The following is a 21255-nucleotide window of genomic DNA, read 5'->3' on the forward strand; positions in this document are numbered from 1 at the left end:
ATATAAAAATATGCTCCAGTATTTAATTTGTTTGGCCAGTGGCCAGTTGTATTATAATTTATTATTCAGTACACTTACAAATAGGAGAAATCTTAAAGTCAATATTTAAATTAGTGATTGCTAATGCTAAAGTACATTTTTATTTCTTTATATTGAAATACTATTTAAGATAAATACAAGTCAAAAAGGACACATGTAGATTATATAAAATTATCTTCCAATAAAATGTTCAGTGGATATGAACCATTTTGTTTTGATTTTAGTTTATTTCTACTTTCTTCAGTTGTTTTAAAATTACAAGATGCAAATAAAATGGGAGTTTACAGTAAATGTAGAGAACTATATAATTCCAAGTGTCTTTAGAAGCATTTTGATATTATTTAATTTGTTTGGTCAGTGGCTTTACACTACCTAGATTATTTGATAAGTAGAGTTTCCCTCAACTCTAAAATTCTGTGCTTGTTTTCAAAGAATAAGAAAAGCCAAATCTTTGGGATCTAGAGCAAGATCCACAGGTAAAATATCTTCTTGGCCTAAAGGGTAAAATAAAGAATAAAGAATGTAGGAAAATAGAGAAGATGTAGTAAAGAATAACTAGGGGTTGTAAGCAGTGTATGCCATGCCTATCAGTGTGGACATTCATTCACTTGATGTTTTAGATGCCAGATACTGTGGCAACCTGGAATATGTAACTCTAGGTGTGGAGAGTGTATGAAAGTACAATATTATCTGTCTAAACCCCAACAAAATATTAGTTGTTTATATTCTCTTCAACCAAAACACTATTATAGTCTGAAAAGTAAATACTCTAGTTTATAAAGAACAGTTTTTCTAAATAAAGTTTAAAGAAATGTAGATCAAATAAAGATGAAATGCCCTCCAGCTTATCTTCATGCATTTTTACTGATAATTCATTAAAAACCATTGGGAATCTTTTGGTTCTATGTATGTTTTCATAATTATGAGAATCATTTATGATACTTCATAAATAATGTAAAGGCTTTTTCTACATATCTAGAATATTGAGTTTATATTGTTTAAAGGTTGAGGCTTTATTGCAAGTTTTTAGTATGTTTTCAGTAGTAGTTACCCAATAATTTTATTGAATAAAAGCCATGTTTTTGTTTCTGTAAATTCCTGGTGGACCCGGAGTATATGAATAGGTGTAATCCAGAATTATGTAAAACCTTCTCATTTTTGTGCATAATTTCACCACACAGTTTCATCAAAGCTTAAGAAAAATATCAATGCTGCCAGACGACCCAAATGTAAAATTTTAAAGTTAATTGTTGACAATAATGTGCAGTGAATTTGTAATTAATTTAAAGTTCCTAAACACAGGTAAATGGAGCAGGAGAAGAAATCCAAGACGTGAAATATCCAAACAATAGTAATTAGTTCATGAATGCTCTAGAGTTGAGTAGATTAAATCAAATTGTCCTATTTAGAATAAAGACATTTATGCTAAATGGTATGCCCAAGAAAAAACAAGATATGAATAATTTGGAGACCATGTCTAGACTCCTTCTAAAATGACAACCTAACTTATCTTTAGTAAATATTTAGAAATAAATTTATGTTGAATATTGCTGTATATTTCTTTATCCTCCTTTGAAATTGAAAAGTATCGCTTTTGCATATTTTTATCTTTTTTTGCACATATCTTTTGTTCTTTTATGAAAGATCTTTTTGGATATATTTTGGGAAACTTTTTTTTAACCTTGTGGTTTTAGAGAATAGATTGATTTGTGTTTCAAATCCCAGGGTAATAAAAGTGTCACAATTCTTACACTGACTGTTGGAGTCTCATTTTGCATGCTGGAGTTTATAAGCAGTGCACATCACATCTCATCTGGAATAATGACATAGTTGAGAAAATGGAAAGTTGAATCCCAGACTGATAAAAACATGGTCTTCAAGTCTTAGAATTTTCTGCCATGGGCCAATCCTGGACTAACACACTACACCATTACCAATGGCTACCTTGCTACTGACAGGATAGCTCATGTGTGACGGGGTTGCCGTGACTATGAGGAGGTCATTGGAGTATTCTTGGCCAGGTTGAGTCCTAGGAGTCAACCAGACGTACGTGATTGTTTAAATTGATTTTGTATTTATATGTTCCATTATTCTAAAAACACTGACCCAGTGCTTATCCTGTAACCTCCCTTATGCTAAAATTAAGGCTTCAGACTGGTGAGCACTGTGCCTCCTCTCAAGATGCTTTCAATCTGGTGTACGAGATGCATAAGAAAAAAATTACACAATGTCAATCAAGTGTTTTGTGTGTTTTTTCCAAGTCACGGTGAGATCACAGTAAAAGAGAAATTTAGTTTTGAGAATAGGTGGAGTGGTAAAAGCCAGAAAATAGGAAAACAGGGTGGTGTTTTTAAAGGATTCTTGGAGGAGTTAAGATTGATTAGAACACTACCAATAACTTAGCAAGAAGGATGGGTATAATATCTTAATCCTATTTGCATCATGATCTTTATAATAAGGTATATTTGAATAATATTCTGTGAAGATCCAATGAACTGTAAAATAAATGAAAGTTTGTTACTTCTTTGTAGATTCTTGAGGAATATTGTCTGCTTGGTTCATAGGATATGCCTCTCTCCAGATTGTGTATTAAGACATGGCTCTTTTGCCACATTAAAATGATTCTTTGTTTCTAATAAAAAGACCATTCTGGTTTTACTAAATAAGGGAAGTGAAGTGTAGTTCTTAAAAGTTGATTTAGCAAAAGTTTACAAACTGTAGTAAAGTCATTAAAATACTAGATAGAGATTTGGAATTACTTGTTCTTTTATTTAAAAAACTACATAATTAACATTTTTTAATTGAAGGTTGTTTTTTAGAATTTGCCTGACTAATAAAAAATACAGAACCCATTTAGGAAAACCTTTTCTAAAAGTTTGCTGCACAATTTGCAGAAGCCTTCCATCCCACTTATTTACCCTGAAGGAGTTAACGCTGCATAAATAGGCCTCTCCTTCCTCCTAGAATGTAAATTACGTATATTTCTTTGCCGGCACAGAAGTCAGAAAGGGGTAAACTCTATTAATGTCAGTGATTTCAGCATCAATACAAATTAGCTCCCACATCTCAGGCGGCTGGGAAAAGAGTTTCAGACAGACTCATATGTAAGGGACATTGCTGTAAGAGCAGGCGCAAATTAATATTTGCAACAGGAACTCATAATGTTAATGTTTAGAAAATGTGCTGTAAAATTAGGGGTAGACTATTTGAAATGGATTTTTATCTTAAATTACTTTCACTGTAAATCTTTACCCAGTATTGAGAGTTTTATTTATTGGAGAATTCACTTGAACAGTGTAGTTTGAGTTTTCTTACACATCATCCATTTTTTCCCACTTGAGAGATAAATGAAGATGCCTATTGGACCTCTCTTCACCCTTTCCTAAGATATCATTATTTGGAAACATCTTTGATTAAGTAGTCCAGTTTCTGGTACAGATTTTAATTTGAGCTTTAATTTTTCACGTGGTATCCTAGTTCGTTATTGAGCACAAGGTTAGTGGGAAAATAAAACAAAATGCAGCAGTATTTTTTATTAACTTTTAACATTCTCTTTGTATATGGTAAACTATGTCAAATGAAGTATTCTTACTATATTGTTTAACACCAAGATTTGGCTGTTAGCACATTGTATTTTAGGAATAACCTTATTGTTTTCATAATGAATATGCGACTATTATAAATGATTCCAACAACACGGAAAAGAACAAGAAAATATGTTATAAATCTCTAAGAATCCCTATCCAGAAATAATCAGCGAGTTTGCACCATAATCATCATTCCAGACATTTCTGTATGTATATAGACAAACTAATTATTCTGTGAATAGATCCAGACTACATACTCTGGTGTGATTCTAGTGGTTCACTTTAATGCAAAGTTGTTCACACCATATCTCTAAAAGTGATTGGCTTTGCTTAATTAAAGCCTTATAAAATGGCTTTTCTATTGGATAAAGTTTATCAAATTCATTCCCCAATTAAAATAAATAAAAGCTTGAAACTTAAAAGTAAAATATTAAACTGCTTCCTTAAGGGACATAACACATTTTAAGATCTTAATTATTTAACCAACATTTTAAAAATAAAGGTGGAGGAGAACCAAGATGGCGGCATAGGTTAACGCCGGAGTTTGCTGCTTTGAACAACTACTTCAAAAGTGAAACCAAAAAACGGAAGGGACATCACCCAGAACCACAGGAACGCTGGCTGAGTGGAAGTCCTACAACTAGGAGGAAAGAGAAACGCACACGGACACTCAGAGGAGGCGCAGTGCTGAAGTCAAATTCTGAGGTGCGGAGTGCGCGGAGCAGGCTGGCGGCGGAGGGCGCGGTTGTTGTTTTCAATCGGGAGGGAGTCGCAGACTCTGAGCACCAGATCCGGGCGAGTCTTTAGGAACCCAGACTCAAACGGGAGAAGCAGGACTGTCTGGCTTCGGTCAGAGCGAGTGCAGCTTTCTCTCCAAGCTTTGCAGCGGGTGCTGGGACTCAGAGAGGCAGAGCCCCTGGGGACAGGACTGAGAGCCGCCATAACTGCTCTCTCCGGCCCACCCTGTTGATCCTGTGCGACCCGCCCCGCCCAAGCCCTGCACAGAGGCATTTGCCAGATAGCCTCAGGCAAAGGCTAGATTAGCACCTCCCTAGAGGACAGAAGTTCTCTCACTGCTGACACAGCTGATTCTCATAGCCACTTGGCCTGGAGGTCAAACCCTCCCTGGAATTAGCTACAACAATCAAGATTTATCTATAAGACTGCGAACAAAGACCACTAGGGGGTGCACCAAGGAAGCATAACAAAATGCGGAGACAAAGAAACAGGACAAAATTGTCAATGGAAGAAATAGAGTTCAGAACCACACTTTTAAGGTCTCTTAAGAACTGTTTAGAAGCTGCCGATAAACTTAATGAGATCTACACGAAAACTAATAAGACCCTCGATCTTATATTGGGGAACCAACTAGAAATTAAGCACACACACAGACTGAAATAACGAATATTATACAGACGCCCGACAGCAGACAAGAGGAGCGCAAGAATCAAGTCAATGATTTGAAATGCGAGGAAGCAAAAAACATCCAACCGGAAAAGCAAAATGAAAAAAGAATCCAAAAATGCGAGGATAGTGTAAGGAGCCTCTGGGACAGCTTCAAGCGTACCAACATCAGAATTATAGGGATGCCAGAAGATGAGAGAGTGCAAGATATTGAAAACCTATTTGAAGAAATAATGACAGAAAACTTCCCCCACCTGGTGAAAGAAATGGACTTACAGGTCCAAGAAGCTCGGAGAACCCCAAACAAAAGGAATCCAAAGAGGACCACACCAAGACACATCATCATTAAAATGCCAAGAGCAAAAGATAAAGAGAGAATCTTAAAAACAGCAAGAGAAAGAAACTCAGTTACCTACAAGGGAATACCCATACGACTGTCAGCTGATTTCTCAACAGAAACTTTGCAGGCCAGAAGGGAGTGGCAAGAAATATTCAAAGTGATGAATACCAAGAACCTACAACCAAGATTACTTTATCCAGCAAAGCTATCATTCAGAATTGAAGGTCAGATAAAGAGCTTCACAGATAAGGAAAAGCTAAAGGAGTTCATCACCACCAAACCAGGATTATATGAAATGCTGAAAGGTATCCTTTAAGAAGAGGAAGAGGAAGAAAAAGGTAAAGATACAAATTATGAACAACAAATATGCATCTATCAACAAGTGAATCTAAGAATCAAGTGAATAAATAATCTGATGAACAGAATGAACTGTTGATTATAATAGAATCAGGGACATAGAAAGGGAATGGACTGACTATTCTTGGGGGGGAAAGGGGTGTGGGAGATGTGGGAAGAGACTGGACAAAAATCGTGCACCTATGGATGAGGACAGTGGGTGGGGAGTGAGGGCGGAGGGTGGGGCGGGAACTGGGAGGAGGGGAGTTATGGGGGGGGGGAAAGGAACAAATGTAATAATCTGAACAATAAAGATTTAATTAAAAAAAATAAATAAAAATAAAAATAAAGGTGACCGAACTTTTGCTTTCAAACGTCTTGAGTTGTGACTGTTAAGAGAAGAGTAGGTACAGGGATAGGGAAGTTCAGAGAAGACCTCAGTTACTGTTTGGGTTTTCTGTTTGTTGCTTGTCTGCCTGCTTTACATATCTATTCCACTGTTAATATTTTTAAAAATCTGCTTTGCAAATACCTTCTATGTAAGAAGAGTGTTCAGAGTTATGCAAAGGGTACTTCCAGGAGTACCAACTCCCTGTTTTCCTTTGTGTATAATGAAAACAAATCATTTCTGGCCACAATAGAAAGTAGCACCTCAGAACCAAAATCAAAACAAAACCAACCAAACAAAAACCCACAGAACTGGTACATCTTGACTTGGTCATACAATAAACCTTATAAACATGAACATCCATGAACATAGTCAGCTTTTCACACCACTTGACTGCTACTAGGGAACCATTTCTGCTTAAAAAATAAGTTTCCAAGGACCAATAAAGGATCTTGGAAGCTCTTTATGCTGCTCTACTTTCTTGGTTATACCATTTTCTGCCATCTATACTGCCCTTGAATCCCCTTCCTAAATGGATACCTGTATTGGCTAATCCCACTGACCTAGACATATAATATGTCAATATTATGATTTCTTATGTGATGGCTACTATTAAGATTTGAGTTGATCTGACCAGGAGACTTAGGATATGTAATGCAATGCCTTTGCCATTTTTCTCATTGATCAGAGAAGGCAATTAGACTCTGTCAAGTACTAACTCAGATGAATCGGTAGTGACCTCCTGCTGTGCTCTTTTGAGAAGTATTTTGATGCATTTTCATGGCTAAATGGAAAGAGTACTGTGATCAATTTTCAGTGTTTGCTATGGTGGAAAAAGGTTAACAGAAATACACTTGCCTTCTGTTTACACCCCTGTTCCAGGTCCTCTGCTTTGTGGGGCTCACACTGCCCTCGCTAACCTGCTTTGAAGTTTGAAGAATGAGGTTGGGTTGAGCTTCTAATTTGTTTTCAGATCTTAGAAACTAACTTTTGTGGAGTGTGTGTGTGTGTGTGTGCGCGCGCGCGCACTTGTGTATGTGCATGTATATGTTGGCTTGGAAGGGAATAGTAAAATACAGTGCCAACACAAGATAAGCCAATAGCAGAGTATAACTTAAATTCAACCCATTTAAATGATTTTCAAAAGCAAATGAAATTTGTATTGACATTTGGAATAAAGCAAAGAAAAAGCTGGTGGAAAGCCAGTTTCAGTAATGAAAAATCTTTCAATGCCACATAATAACAAAAATAATAGGTAATAGAAATAAGGAACAAGACAGTCAAGTAATTGAGGAAGGAAAGGCAACCCTATGTTATGATAGTTATTTTCCAAGTTGTACTAATACAGTTGTGTGGCCATTAATAATAAAGAAGAAATAACTGTGTTGTGAATGTGTCCTCGATGTTTATTTTGTTACCTAAAAAGAATGAACAGTGGGAGGAAAGAATGTGAAGCTGTTGCTGGAATGAACACAGAAATTGGGTGAATGACTTTCATCCCTCTAATGAACAAGATGACTGGAGCATTTTATAATGAAATAGAGGAAGAGGCAGAAATATTACATTTGTAAGTCAAGTCACCGCTTTCAAGAATTTAGGAATTAATAAACCACAGTTGGAGTACATTTATTCCTCATATTTCTAAATCCATCAGGAAAAAATCAAGGAAGCTCTATTTTGTACAGAAATAAGTTGAGTATTTGAATAAATTTATAATATTTGTGAATTTAAAGAGTAAACATTGTTATTTGCCTTCAGTTTAGTGTCCTCTTGATTTTGACCCAAACAAATATATATAGTTCATATGTTAAATAATAGCTTATTCTAATTAGCATATATAAAGTAGATTTCTAATAATTTATACATCAATAATAAATATTTATAGTATATAACAGTGATGGCGAACCTTTTGAGCTCGGCGTGTCAGCATTTTGAAAAACCCTAACTTAACTCTGTTGCTGTCTCACATATAGAAATTTTTTGATCTTTGCAGCCATAGTAAAACAAAGATTTATATTTATGATATTTATTTTATATATTTAAATACAATTTAACAAAGAAAAATCAACCAAAAAAATGAGTTCGCGTGTCAGAGGTTTGCCATCACTGGTATATAATTTAACCATAATTAATTGATCACTTACATTTGTTTTAATTTTTATTATGGATGAAAAGATTATATATGATCTATATGTACAGCTCAAAGAAAAATAATTTAAAAAAATCCCTCAATACCTACAACTCAGTAGAAGAAATAAGATATGAGTATCTTTGAAGCTCTCTGTGTCTTTCCTTCTATCTGCAGCCCTCCTTAGGGCTGGAACTAATGTGAAGCAGTGACTCACATTCTTCAGACCCAAAATTTAAGGTGGCACCAAAAAGTTCAGTAATCAATATAAGTAATATTTAATGCAACATAGTAGCATAAGCAAAATTTATGAGAAACATGCTATGATGAAAAACATGCCAACATTTTAAATAGATGGTTTCAGTAAAAATATAAATTAAAAAGAAAAAAAGTCAGTAATGTGATGGTTTCTTTACTTATTTTTTCCCGTGAAATTTGTAATAATTATGCTTTAAGTTTCTTTAGAGAAGTTTTCTCAATCTCGGCACTATTGACATTTAGGTTAGAAAATTCTTTGTGGCATAGGCTGTGCTATGTCTTGACTAGTAGAATGTTTAGCAGCATCCCTGACTTCTATTATGTTTTGAAACTGACATAATGAGGACTATGCTATATATACTTTTCTTCAATTTTATTTTTCTTTTACTTTAAATGGTGTCTTTAAATTCATGCATGTTGGTATGTGTAGTATTAAACGTATATGCCTCAATTTAGCTAGACTTCTAATATTGACAGACAATTGGATTGTTTCCATTATGTACTACAAACAAGGCTACTTTGGACATTATTGAGGCATATTTGCAAACATGTCCTAGGGTTTATACCTACGTATATATATGTATGTGTCCATGATATAAATAGCTAGATAATATCAAGTTATTTTTTCAAAGTTGTTATTTTAGTTTTCATTCTCATAGGCACTATAGGAGTCATTTATTGTTTTATATTCTTGAATTAATTTTGTTAGACTTCGCAAAATTATGCCAATCTGATGGGTTTTTAAAATGTATCTCATTGGATTAAACACATATGCCCCTGATGTCTGATGAAGGTGAATATCTTTTCATCTTTTAGTGCCCATCCTTATTTCTTTTTCTGTAAAGTGTCGAATGTGCTGAACGTATACCATATTTATTGAGCTTGTCACTTTTTTCATTACAAGTTTTTTGGCACTTTGTTCCTTTGTCCTATCTTCAGTTCGGGAGGTTTGATGCTGCAGTTTTATTAATCTTTTTTCTGATTCTCATGTGTGGTGCTTTATTCCCTCCTCTGTTTTGTGATTTTTGATGATGATAACTATCTTAGAGTTATTGTGGTGATTAAATCAGAAGATATTTGCATAAATGATGATACTATGATTACATGGTAAATGCTCGATTACTGTCATTTTCCTTCCAACTTCATCAGTACTAGCTTTAAAACATATTTCTTTTATCATGAATGCTATATTTATATGTTTAAGGAATTTTAAGGTGTCTATACTAAACATATTTTTAGAAATCCCATTTATTCAGTGTTTTAATAGGATTTATTCTCTATTGTAAACAAGACAAGTTACAATTTTAGTATTTGACATCAACAAATGTCTGGTTAATGTTTTTGAAAACAAGGTGAGTTTAAAGTAGAAAAGCTTCACGCATGGGGATGTTCTAAAACATCTTTTTCATTTATGACCCATGCACTGGTGATGTTTCTACCCTTTGCCTCAGATGTACTCTGGAATTTTAAGGTACAAAAGGTTTTTGTGCATGGATGCTAGACAACTTTTAGGAAGGGCAGGATATGCTGTGAGAACAGAGTGTGGAATCAACCTTTACCCACATTGTGCACCGCACAATTCCATTTTCCGTCCAAAACATCTCATCTAGCCTGCCTTGCCAAGCCAGCTGGCCGGGCTCCCCTCCCAGCCCTGAGGGGCAGGTGGGCTGCCTTGAGGAGGCGGGGAGGGGAGCGCTGGGCCCGCCCGTGGGCGGGCGATGATGTTGGACTTATGCGCGGCCCCCACTGCAGCGGGAGAGCACGCAGTCGGATCTGGCCTTTTTCAGGTTCCCGAGGGACCCGGCCAGACGCCAGGAGTGGGTGGAACATTGTAGGAGCGCAGATTATCAACCACCTGATCCACTAAGTAAATGTTATTGATAATGGGCCAAACACTGTGAGACCGCTTTGATCTGTAGAACTAGTCCTTATAGGACAGTTCTTCGAGATAATGCAATACCAACAATATTTGATCGTCATCTGAACAATCCCCATAGTAGACACAGAAAACGAATAGAAGAATTGAATGAAGAGGAAGTCAGGACACTGAAACAGAAAACAATTGACAGAACTGCTGAGCAGGAACAAAAACATAAATCAACAACAGCAATGCTCGGAACTCCAATACAGAAGCGGGTGAAGAACAGGATGAAGACATTTTACCTTTAACCCTTGAAGAGAAGGAAAACAAAGAATACTTACAATCTTTATTTGAAATTTTGATTCTTATGGGAAAACAAAACATACCTCTCTAGATGGACATGAAGCTGATGGAATGCCAAAAGGTTTCTTTACTCCTGATAACTTTCAGGCGCTGTTGGAGCGCCTGATAAATTCTGGTGAAGAGGTTCTGAGAAAGCGCTTTGAGACAACAGCAGTCAACACACTGTTCTGTTCAAAAGCACAGCAGAAGCAGGTGCTAGAGATCTGCGAGAGCTGCATTCCAGAAGAAACGCTCAGGGAAGTGAGAGACATTTCTTTTCGGTTACCACTGACAAGGTAGTGGACATAGCAGGGGAAGAGCACCTGCTCGTGTAGGTGAGGTTTATTGACGAAGCTCATAACCTGAGAGAGGAATTTGTGGGTTTCCTGCCTTAGGAAGCTGGTGCCGAAACTTTGGCTATGAAATTTCACACTGCGATACGTGAGAAGTGGGGATTAAACATGGAATATTGTCGTGGCCAGGCTTACATTGTGTCCAGTGGATTTTCTTCCAAAATGAAAGTTGTTGCTTCTAGACTTTTGGAGAAATATCCCCAAGCTGTCTACACACGCTGCTCTTCCTGTGCCTTAAATATGTGGTTGGCAAAATCAGTGCCTGTTATGGGAGTGTCTGTTGCATTAGGAACAATTGAGGAAGTTTGTTCTTTTTTCCATCAATCACCATCCATCACTGCTTTTAGAGCTTGACAATGTAATTTCTGTCCTCTTTCAGAACAATGAAGAAAGGGGTAAAGAACCAAAGGAAATTTGCCATTCTCAGTGGACAGGCAGGCATGATGCTTTTGAAATTTTAGTGGACCTCCTACAAGCACTTGTTTTATGTTGAGATGGTATAAATAATGAGACGAGACAAATATCAGATGGAGTAACTGTATAGCCGGCCGAGCATGTGTACTCTGTAGTACAGTAACAGATTTTGATTTCGTTGTCACCATTGTCGTTCTTAAAAATGTTCTGTCTTTTACAAGAGCCTTTGGGAAAAATCTGCAGGGTCAGACCTCTGATGTCTTCTTTGCAGACAGTAGCTTGACTACAGTGTTGCATTTGCTAAATGAAGTGATGGAAAATATTGAAGTTTATCATGACTTTTGGTTTGAGGAAGCCACCATTTGGCAACTAAACCTGATATTCAGATGAAGCTCCCTGGGCAATTCTGCAGAGCTCAGCAAGGGAACCCGGAGTCTCAGCCAACCTCCATAGTTACTATAGAGAAGCTCTAAGTGGAGCACATTATTCGGGAACTGAATGATACATTCTCAGAACAGCACCTCAAAGCTCTTAAATGCTGATCTCTGGTCCCCTGTCATGGGACAGCTCAAATTCATACATCGGAGGAGCACCATGCTGACATGTACAGAAGCACCTTACCCAATCCTGATACGCTCTCAGCTGAGCCGCATTGTGGGAGAATCAAGTAGAAACACAGAGGAAAATATAGAGAGCTTCCATCCACCATTTCTGAAACCCTCCACCTGCCAGACATCAAGTTTTTTACCTAGTGTTTAGACATTGCTGAAGGTCCTATGTATTCTCCCTATGATGAAGGTTGAGAATGAACGCTATGAAAATGGGCGAAAGCGTCTCAAAGCATACCTGAGGGACACTTTGACAGACCAAAGATCAAGTAACTTAGCTTTGCTTAACGTACATTTTGATATAAAACATGATTTGGATCTAATGGTGGAAACATATATCAAACTCTATACAACGAAGTCAGAGCTTCCTACAGATAATTCCAAAACTGTCGAAAATACCTGAGAGGCGTTTAAAATGGGTCTTCTCTTATATTTGATATTGAAAAAACATTAAAAAATTTGAAAACATAGAACAGCTATAAGATATATGTAGGGCACTTAATCATCGGATATCTTGAGTACATTAGCCATTGATCTTGACTGTTTAAATGGCCCATTGGAACTGTAATGCTTTGGAGAGCTAACTGTTCTTCCAGAGGGTGGCATTGAAAGTGCCATGATGCACTTCTGCGTGGTCTCTGCTAATGGCACTTTGGAATTGTTTTATTTAAGGCATTTTAGACATAACATTTATTATCACTGTGGATCCAGTTGTTGGGTATTGAGTTACCAGTTCTTTAAAGAAATAAATTTTGAGAAGGTGTGGGAGGAATATGTTTCATAAAATTTTACAATGAAGCTCATGACTAATCTTTGAATAGCAGGAGTTTTAAGTTTACTATTAAAAATCTGTAATGAACAGTTAAGTTACCAGATAGTGAAAGAAACATGAGCTTGCCAAACAAGGATTTCAGTGTAGATTCTGTCTTTATTTGATAATCTTAAGCAAGTTACTGTTCAACATTGAAGGAAGAACTTGCCATTGTTCCACATCTGGGTGTTGCTGTTTACATTCCTTTGCTGAGCCTATATCTTCATAAGCTTTTTAGCAAGTATATGTTGAACACTTCTGTTTCATGGTCAAGACAGGATCAGAGGTCATGGATACTGACAACAGATTGGTCTGTTTTATTCTGTCTTTTTCCATGATTATATCTACTGCCTCATCTTGATTTATAAGCAAAACCTAGACAACCTACAAAAATGTGTTTTGCAGTTTATTTAGGAATAATACAAAAATGTTGCTGTTATTTTGTACAGTTTATTTCAACATAAATAAAACGTAAATTTGTTTTAAAAAAAAAATCTCATCTAGCACTTGGCCATTTCCCTCCAGTACTCCAAAGCTCAAACTTTTACAGCCATTCCTGGGAATAAAAAACAGGATGGGAGTCCTTTTAGAGGGAGGCATCTGAACCGGGCCCTTTCAGGCACAATGTAAGAATATTCACACTACTCTCGTCCCCACAGCAAGAGAGTCCATCTAATGTATTAGGCATGTGTTGGCAAAGAAACTAATAAGAAAAAGGATAATGGAGAAATCTTGGTACAGAAATGTCGCTTTCTAACAACTCCATCTGATTTATGATTCTTCCTAAAACCAGCTCTGTTGCAGGACTGAAGGATCTTTTATAGTCAGGCCCTGCATTAGGTGATCAATGTGTGAATGGAGAGCCACGGCCAGAACCAATTTTCCTAAATAGAAGCAAATTTTCCAGTAAGGAGGAACAGGCCATGAAGGAGGTAGCAGGATCGGTAGATGGGACTTTCTATCGGTCCCTGTCTTGCTATCGGTAGATGGGACTTTCCGTATTTTTCTAGACCAATTTAGCAACATAATTTATAGACTGAAATGCAACTATCCCATAGGTGCAAATGGAAGTCAAAACAAAGTTCGCTGATAAAAGTCCTTCCAATTAAAAACATAAAGGTACAGTCATAAAGAGTCAATGGGGACAAATGAGGGGCATCTGTAATACTTTCAACAATAAAGATATGTTTTTAAAAGCACACCTTTTATACATCTGCAAGGCCATTGATGGAACTGGTGCAGGTGTGTTTTACAGCTGCTGGTGGACGATTGTGGGGTTGAAGTAGGGAAATAGGGAGCCATACAGAGAGTAGGCCGCAAACAAACACTTAGGGAATAAAGACATGCTATGAAACCTCTGTAATATCAAGTATACAAATATCTACACTAATAAAAGAGAAACATGCCAATTGGTGTCACTCCGCTAGGCCCACCAACTTATCAGAGTGACTATGCAAATTTACCCAACAAAATGGTGGTTAATTTTCATACACAGGCTCGGAGTGAAGACTGAAGACTGAAGAGGCTTGGCTTCTCTGCTGTGGCCGGACCAAAGGCCTGGGTCCCAGGTGCCGGAGGAAAACTGGTGCCAGCAGCCAGGGGAAGGAAGGCCTATTGCGTGAATCTCCATGTAATGGGCTTCTAGTGATAAAAATAAAAGGGATAACTTAAGGAATCCTTAGGTATATGGAAGGAGATGTTATGATATAAGATATCAGAGTTTTACCTGTATTTTGGTAATGACAAAATGTTTAGACACAATACTTAGTCTTACGGAAGATTTGCAGCCCCATAAGCTAATTTCAGACAACTTGGTGTTTCAATGACATTCTTAAAATATACTTTCAGGACACAAATTTAGTGTTATGTATTTTTTGAAGTATATAGAAACCTACTTGCTATTCTTAATGCTAGAATAGTGTGTTCAGAGGCTTATGGGTTTAGAAATACTTTGATAGTGCCATCTAGTGAATACAATACAGAAATCCAAGGGAAAAGAAATCTGTTTTGTTCAAAATATAGATATACGGTAACATTTTTCATGACATGAAGAATGTATCTCTCTATGGTACCAAAAATGTATTATCCCTTGAAAACTCGTGTAGCTTTCACATGCCTTTCTTTGTTATGCATTTAATAGGTTTTTAAAAGCCAAACAACACTATAAATGGTAACTATTATACAGCAGTGGTTGTGCTTATGCATTGTGCAGAATTTTAGTAATAACTTCATTGCATTCCTGAGAGAGCTGTCTGAGATAAATAGCTCTGTCATACATATCTGCTGGCATTCCTTAATATTCTCAGACATGCAATAACTCAACCATGTGGGAAGGGACGAGTAAGTTACAAAAGTAGGCTTGTTGGTCCTGTGGGCAAAGCCTTCTAGGGCGCTCAACTTCAACTCTGTCTGCCTCTTGACATGAACAAGATTGTAAAATGCTTTGAACAGAGGCTATCGGTGGTGCCCTGGATGACAGGAAGAGGACAACAGTATCTACCCAGAAAATAATGAAGGAGTTCCAAATGCTTGTTTTTCATGCAGTAGTGAGTAACAGTATGCCTATGTATTGGCTTTGATTCAAGGAAGTTATGAGGATGAGTGCTAAAACTCTCCTGGTAAAATCCAGGGGTCCCTATGGAAAATAAATAGCGAAATAAGTTTCAATTTGATCTTTAATGTCATTTCATACTGTCCTGATCATAACTATCAGACATAATCTATTTTTGTTGGTCTGACAGCCTTTTTCATTATCATGTACCTCTCATAGAAGATTTTTGGCCATACATTTATGCTTAGCCGCTACTCACTGATACATTAAGATACCCTGATATCAATTTCCATGTGTTCTATTCTTCCATGGCCTCCTTTATTCAGCCAGTTGTTGCCTTTGCCTACACAAACAAGTTACACTTATATTAATCTATGAAGGCTACTTGATCAGTGGCTTATGGCCATATTAAGTGAGTGTCAGAGCTGTCAAAACCTTGGAAGTTATCACCCAGAGAACAGTACCAAGTGCAAATTAAATACTGGCTATGAGATAGAAGAGGAAAGGTCATCCCCCTGGACACTGTCCTGTAAATCATCTTCAGCCTTGCTTTGCAACGTCCACTCCCTAAATTACATCTTAAGGTGCAATAAAAGCACCTGCCAAAGGTGGCCGGCTACATCTTTGACAAGTGGCTCTGTGTGTTCTGCATCATCTGGATGGGCAGAGAGGGAGGGAGGAAGAGAAGATGTGGTGAAGCTTTTTCTTTCAGCATATTTATGAGTGACATTTGCCTGTGGTACTCACTGCTTCATCCAGAATCTTCCGCTCAAGAACTGCAGGTCCCGGGTCAGCACTACATGACCAGCTACATATCTGGAGTTTAGAAAATCATCTTTGAAGGAGTTTAGGCTACGTCATGCATGAAATTTTTCATTATTATAGATTTGTCCTCAAATGCATTTGCCCTTGAACATGCATTATTTATCTTTGCTTGGGAACTTCAAGCCCTTGCCTTTGAAGCACTCTTCAGGCACTTAATCAAAGGCAGTAATTTCTGTTACTATGAACTTCTGTTTCTTCCACAGATGTCATTATAATAAAAATGAAGGAAATAAAAGAAATTACTCACCCCAAGGCATCAGCTGTTTCCATTTCTCATTTTCACGGTTCTCCCCTTTTCCTTAGATATATTAAATATAAAGATAATTATATTCATAAAGTAGTTACAAGAGTGCATTCTGTGTCTTTCAAATAAATTATGTCATTAAATTTTGCCATGTGTACCCTGTTTGTCATTCTTTTGATTTGCTGGGTATATAGGTCAGTTTTATGGAGTAATCTACTTTGTTTAGGATTAGCTCTGAACTTATAAATCTGAAAAAAAAAATATATCACACACCAGTTCAACCACTCACCCCAGAATGAATGTTAATATTGAGAGTCTCTAAATATCATCTTACAGTTCCATGAACAATTCAATTGATGCCTGATAGATAATGGAAACGGGTGAAAAATATGCAGGATGGCCTCTCTTCTTGGCATTCCCCCCACTTCCCAAGAGTTGGAAGGTTTACGCAGTAGATTTTTAACTGGTTGACATAGTGTCTACAAGATGAAACCTTAATTATTAATTTATAAATAATAGTTTGTCTCCTTATATTCTGGATACCTAGTTAAATACCTGAATAAATTTTATGTTATCTCTCTATCTCTTCTCACTTTTACCTGAGCCATCCAACTTTTTCTCTCTCTCTCAATTCTATGGCTTTGTGAAGCAAGCCATATAGCTGGGATTCACTTACGGGTATTACTCTCCTAACTGCCAATTTATAAATTCTCAATAATGTAAGTTGTAATGTAAGTTGAGTTCAACCACTCACCCCAGGATGAGAGTTTGTAGTTTTCACAATTATATTTTAATGAGTGACATAAAGGTCCTCTAAATTGGTAATTCACTTAAAATTACATTTTTTAGAAATTAATATTCCTTATTCTATTAGAATTTTTGCATATTTTGCATAGACACATTTGTTCACTTTTTTAAATCTTATTCTTAGTACAGATTTACTAAACTGAGGATTTGAAAGTTAGATTGATTCTTGATACAGAATGTTACATTGCTTTCAAGGAAAATTATACTTATTTGCCCTACTCAAAATAAAAGTGCCAGATTTACCTCATCATTTCTGATCTTTACTATTTTCTAATTTAGAAGAAGTAAACTAACAGGTTACATTTTTGTTTTCATTTTTCTGACTGATGTGCTAAATAATTAGTTCAGAATTTCATGTCTGAATTTTTTATTGTTCATTGTCTTTAGAGGACACCTGTTTCTTTTTTCTTTAAATAAGTAAAATAAATGAAAGATATGAGATCAAAGGCACTGTGTAGTACTTTAAAATTAAATCCCAATAAAATCACATAGTACAAAAAATAAACTCTGATAGAAGCGTTATAACAACTTAAAAATATAACTGAGCAACTAAGGATTAACTGCCAATCAATGTTATTGAATCCAGTTTTATGTGAGAATGCAACAGCACAAGGGGAACAATGAATTGATCAGACTACCCTAATGGCCCATTATCAAATTGCCTAAGTGAAGAAAGTTAATTGCCACTAATCTGAGCAGAATTTAAACTTGAGAATGGAAAGCATTGATCATCAGAGTCTCATAAGAAGCCTTTCAAGTTTTTTTTTTAATTAAAAAAATTGGTGTTATAAATTGGGTATAAACTGCTAATCAATTGATCTGTGTTGTGATAGGTTTCGCTGTCTAGATCCTTCACTTTTATCTGAATACTTGCTATTATTATGTAATCTGTAAAGGTAGACTCCATACTTAAAGCAGTGCTATCTATCTTCTTGGCATATTGTTTGCAAGGAACTTCATAAATAATATTTTAGTCATACAGTTTCGAGTGGAAGAAAAATATCAGGAACAGGAGAACCCATAAAACTTTTAAACACGAAAGTCAGGTCATTCCTAAGAAAAGCAGGTAACACTAAGTAGTGTTCACAATTTGGAAAACTAAAATTTTGCTCTTCATATCACTTTGTTTTGACACCTCTTTTAGTGCTCAAGGCGTCTGCTGCATAATGCATACAGGGTCTGGTAGGATAAAAGCTGCCTATATTCTTCACAGCTGGTGGAATGTGCCAGGGTGCCTTGCCATCATCTGCCCACACTTAATTAATAAGCATCTGCTTCCTTTTAATACTTACTCAAAATGCTTAATTTTTTATTCTTGATTTTCTACTTATTTCTACTAATAAAGGAATAGTTTCTCTATTGGATTCCTTCTCAAACAGCTTATATTGACAAACATTCAGGGCATGTTTATTAAACCAATATGGGGAAACAGACAAAGCCAAAGAGATCTGTTGTGTTACAGATTAAAAGATGAAATCACTTTTGGGTATAATGACATTGAATGGGATTGTATTTTAAGTGTTCACAATTTCTGTTCCTGTTCAAGTGGCTTTAGATTTTTATTACACTGCCAGATGCGGTGTATCAGAAAAATACAGTTTGTGATAAATTATAAGATAACACAATTCTTACCCAGAGAAGATTTTAACAGCAAAACCCACATTAAATTGGTTTTGTGGTTGTTGCTCCTGGGAATCAGGGAGTTGACAGCCTGGAGCTATATTTGAGCTAATGATTGACAACTTCTGATTCTCTGTTTGAGTTGTGTATATGTGCAATGGGGAAGATGTTAATAATACAAAGTTTCTCCAAGGAAGCAATTCCAAATGCATGGAGATTGATTTATTGTTCATTGTAGCAACATAGGTCATTAAAAAAATTTAACCAGGTATTTTTTGCCTCCATACAAAAATGTAGAAGACTTTTTTGTTAATGTTTGCTAATTTGCGGAATATTTTTCATTTGTACCCACTCTCCTGAATCAAGACATTGTCAGCCACTAAATTAAGTACAGATTATTATTATCACAGAGAAAAGGAGAAGCTATAAAGGACAAAGTGGTGGCTCTTTATCAAAAACTAAATATGCAAAATTCTATTTTAGAACTAAATATACAGTCTATGTCAAGTAATGTTTTAAATGAGATACTACTTATATAAGACCAGCATTCCTATTTGGTTAAAACTGAGTTTTCATGATATTGTTTATAACTGAACAATATGGAAGTCTGATAAAAATTTTATATTCTTAAAATCTAATGGCATGCCATAATCTTGTAGTTGTGGGTTTTCCCTGAGTTCCTAGTCTCTACCAACCTCAGGCCCACCTATTCTTTCTATCTTTAGTACCTTGTTCCAAATCTATGTATTAACTAATGACTTCTAAGTGTGTGTACCCAACTAGAACTCTCTTCTGTGATCAGGACCTAAACACATCAAACTACCCAGTAGATAATACTCTCCGGATATTACATACATCTTAACCTATGCACCTAAAACTCACGTCATTATCTTTGCTTTACAAAATTCCCCCGTGCATCCACCTTAGTTAATTGATTTATAACTCTCCATGGTTTCACAGAAGTTTTAGAGCTGTTCTTGTAGCTTCACTTTCTTACCTGATACATCCAAAGGTTTTCTAACTTCTGTTAATTTTAACTTCAATAACATATTTTTTATTCTTGTCTTTCTATTCCATTGGTTTTCACAAAGACTATTTCAATAGCCTCAAACCTAGATCTGTCCTACTTCCCTCTCACCCGCTATTTATTACCCATAGTGTGATTTTCTAAGAGGTCTACTGTGAGGTGGCTTTGCTTTAGAATTCTAGGTGATTGCCCAGTACCTTCAGAAAAAAAAAAAGGCTCACGTGCCTTGGCATGGGCCTGAGAACTAGAACTACCCTTTCCAGTCTGGCATGTACTAACATCTCCTGTGCCCTATTCTACCACTTGGCTTTCATGACATTTGCACCTCAGAAAAAAAAAGACCCCTTCTTTGTCTAACATGCTGTGATATTTCATTTATTCTTATTTGACTTTACCTATACTACTTCTATTCCAAGGAATGCTATCGACTCTTGTCTGTTTGCAAATCTGTACTTTCTCTTCAAGACACAATCACAGCTTTGTATGCTCTGTGATGCCTTCCTGGTGTCTCTGTCACTTACACTTTTTGTTAATCATATAGCTATTAGTGGAAGTATTGATTTATGTATGTCTTCCTTAGTAGTTTAGAAGTTTGTTGCATGGATCTGATTCATCTTTGTTTCCTCAGCACCTAGGCCAGGAAAGGCCTGGGTAATTCAACTGTTGTTTCTTGAAGGAGAGAGCAAATCATGAATAATGCAAGTTAGCCTCTTTTATAAAGTATGCAATTACGTTTCCCTTCAGGTCATTATAAAGTGTTTAAAAATTCTAGATAGGTACTGTCATACACACTGGTGACTATATACTTATTATTTGTGCTGAAACATGAATTTTGTTTCAGTTAAATAGATAAACAAAAATGTGACCACAGAAAATGTTTTACAGATGTGTTATTTTAAAATAATCTGACTTTTCTAAATTCTCAGTGTGTATTTATACTATTTAAAGTTCTTATATATTTTCAGTTTTAGAAAATAAACTTTTTTGGGAAAAAAATCTTTCAGGATAATTCTCAGGCCATAGATAAGCAAAGTTTAATATTAAAAATTTTACAAACTTGATCACACTTGTAGTTCCAGGTCCAGAGAATGTAGAAAGAAAGAAAGAAAGAAAGAAAGAAAGAAAGAAAGAAAGAAAGAAAGAAAGAAAGAAAGAAAGAAAGAAAGAAAGAAAGAAAGAAAGAAAGAAGCATATGAGTAATGGGCTCTGTAAAACAAGTGCAAAGCTTCTTAAAAATAATGCAAAGCTTTCATTACTTGTTAGAAGAAAAATACAGTTGTGACATTCAAAGTAATACTTGATACCTAGCAGT

The 21255-nt window shown here is 36.0% G+C and overlaps 1 pseudogene; it reads left to right on the plus strand.

The window, feature by feature from the left end:
• The first annotated feature begins 619 nt into the window (after positions 1-619).
• On the plus strand, positions 620-12461 carry LOC132212703 (52 kDa repressor of the inhibitor of the protein kinase-like; annotated as a pseudogene).
• The last annotated feature ends 8794 nt before the right edge of the window (positions 12462-21255 follow it).

This window comes from Myotis daubentonii, chromosome 11 (genome assembly GCF_963259705.1).
Source record: "Myotis daubentonii chromosome 11, mMyoDau2.1, whole genome shotgun sequence".
In the NCBI taxonomy this organism is placed as follows: Eukaryota; Metazoa; Chordata; class Mammalia; order Chiroptera; family Vespertilionidae; genus Myotis; species Myotis daubentonii.